Raw genomic sequence first — 2972 nt, forward strand, 5'->3', positions numbered from 1 at the left:
TCTAGCCTGTTGCCTAATTCTACGTTCAGGTCTTGAGTTACATCCTCCCCTCCGCGGGTATCCGGCTTGGAGGGATCGGGAATCCGGACGTAGCTAGTCCTTAAGATAGATGAAGGGTCGCCGCACTGCGCCTCTACCACGGCAACATGGTAGGTGACTTGGGGAGAATTAATCTCTCTTAGATCGTGTTTAAGCCCAACCTAGTCGCAATCCGTAGTGACCCCCAGGGCGGCGATGCGATCCAAGGGCTCATTTACGGAAGAGAGCTCCATTGGATCCAACTGCTCGACTAGTTCCGAGCTGACGTGAAGATTGCTTTTGATGACCCGAGAGGTCACCGTCGGCGCAACAGCCGAACAGGCGGTCATAAGAAAACCACCTAGCCGGAGAGTTTGGCCGACAGCCAAGGCTCCCTTAATAACGGCGCCGTCTTTAAAGACGGGTAGAGGCATCCGTCCTGATTGCGACGGCACAGAGGAACTCTCAATGAAAGCACCAATGTCGGTGTCAAAACCGGCGGATCTCGGGTAGGGGGTCCCGAACTGTGCGTCTAGGCGGATGGTAACAGGAGACGAGGGACACGAAGTTTTACCCAGGTTCGGGCCCTCTCGATGGAGGTAAAACCCTACGTCCTGCTTGATTAATATTGATGATAGGGGTATTACAAGAGTAGATCTACCACGAGATCAAGGAGGCTAAACCCTAGAAGCTAGCCTATGGTGTGATTGTTGTATGTTGGAGTTGTCCTACGGACTAAAACCCTCCGGTTTATATAGACACCGGAGAGGGTTAGGGTTACACAAAGTCGGTTACAATGGTAGGAGATCTGAATATCCGCATCGCCAAGCTTGCCTTCCACGCCAAGGAAAGTCCCATCCGGACACGGGACGAAGTCTTCAATCTTGTATCTTCATAGTCCAGGAGTCCGGCTGAAGGTATAGTCAGGCTACCCGGACACCCCCTAATCCAGGACTCCCTCAGTTACTAACATGGGCGACCTAAGGGCTTGGGTTGGTAGTTTAAACTTATCCACGAATCCCCTTGATATGTATGAATGCGATGCACCAGTATCAAAAAGTACGACTGCAGTAAATGACTTAACCAAATCTTACCTATTACTGCATCTGGTTGTGCTTTAACCTCCTCCACGTTAACGTGGTTCACTTGTCCCCTGTTAAAAGGGTTGGGCTTGTTTCCAGAGCTTCCATTGCCATTTCCATTCTTAGCTTCAGGACATTCATTGGCGTAATGTCCGGTCTTCTGGCACTTGTAGCAAGTAACGTGGCTTAGATCCTTCTTGGCGGGTGTTGCCGGGTTGGAACGGTTCTGTCCGCTGCTTCCTCCATTACCATTCCCATTCTTGGGGCCACTATGGTTGTGCGAACTTCCTCCATTATGAGTGTGGCCTCCATGGTTATGAACCAGTCCTCCCGAGTTCGGGGTGTAACGGGGTCTCTACTGGGCTCCAGAATTATACTTCCCCTGTCCATACTTGCTCTTGCGGTTGTCAATCTGTTGCTGCTTCCATTCAAGCATGAGAGCTCTATCTACCAAATCCTGGTAGTTATTGAAATTTTCCACCATCAACTGCATGCTCAGCTCATCATTCAGTCCTTCTAAAAACTTCTCCTTCTTAGCAGCATCTGTAGCTACGTCATCTGGGGCATAACGTGCTAGCTTTCTATACTCATCCAAATATTGACCAACCGTGCGCCCTCCTTGGCGTAAGTTGCGAAACTCACGCTTCTTCATGGCCATAGCTCCTGCTGAAACATGGGCAGTGCGAAAAGCCTGCTGGAACTGGTCCCATGTCACAGTGTCAATAGGGTAAGTGACTATGAAATTCTCCCACCAAGATGCTGCGGGTCCATCAAGTTGATGTGTGGCAAAACGCACTCTCTCCGCATCTGTGCATCCTGTAGTAGTCAACTCCCTCTCAATCTTGCGAAGCCAATCATCTGCAACAATCGGCTCGGTGCTACTGGAGAACACCGGCGGATTCAACCTAAGAAAACGGGCTAAGTGGTCAACTGGTGGTGGTGGTGGGTTGTTGTTGTTGTTGTTCCCCTGGTTCTGATTCTGGACTAGTATCTGCATCAATGCATTTTGCTGCTGGATCAACTGAGTGAGCTCTGGTGGGAAAGCAAATCCATTGTCGCGTCTCGGAGGCATCTGCTGGGTTTAGAAAAGATGAGATGACAGAATAGAATGAGGTCTAGAGGGAAAACACTACCCATATGAACATGAGACAAACACAAACATATCACTCAATCAATCAAACAAAGCATACAATCAGTCTAGAAATATCGTTACAAAAGTGCTTGGACTATGCTATTTACATGGTGGAATACTACTACTGATTTGGTGGTCTACTAGAAAAATTGATCGGTCGAAGACTCCATGATATCTGCTCTGGCTTCATCAACATAATCATCATCACTATCGTCAGGATCCGAGTCGGTGTCGTCGATGATGATGTAGTTCTCCGGGCAAGTGGAACTGTCATCTTTGCCTCCTGGCGCGGGATCTCTCATGAAAACTCCTAGCTTCCTGGTCAGGTCGTCATTCTTCTCCACTAGTACGATGATTTGTTCCTCATAATCTTCACGTGTAGCCTTGAGTTCTTCCTCCAGCTCCGTAATTCTCGTCATTGGTTTCTTCAAATCCATCATGTCCGCGCACATCTGCTTCTCCTGGCGACGAAAGTGCAGGTTTAACTCCTGGATGAAAGAGGCAATCAATCTATCCTTCCTGGTGCTGATCAACTCCCATTGCTCGTCTCGGCGCCCACAAATATGGTAGATAGTGTCCTTGAGATCATTGTGGTAGACTTCTCCAATGCGTCCCATAGTGATGTGAGCTGCCATACTCTTTCCTAGGCTCCAGGTGGGTGCATCGAAAGTAAACTCTATGGGCTCAGTGACTGGCGTGAATGTCCTTCCTGGAACTTGAACTTGAATCATCCATCGCTC

Source organism: Triticum dicoccoides, chromosome 2A (genome assembly GCF_002162155.2).
Source record: "Triticum dicoccoides isolate Atlit2015 ecotype Zavitan chromosome 2A, WEW_v2.0, whole genome shotgun sequence".
Classification (NCBI taxonomy): domain Eukaryota; kingdom Viridiplantae; phylum Streptophyta; class Magnoliopsida; order Poales; family Poaceae; genus Triticum; species Triticum dicoccoides.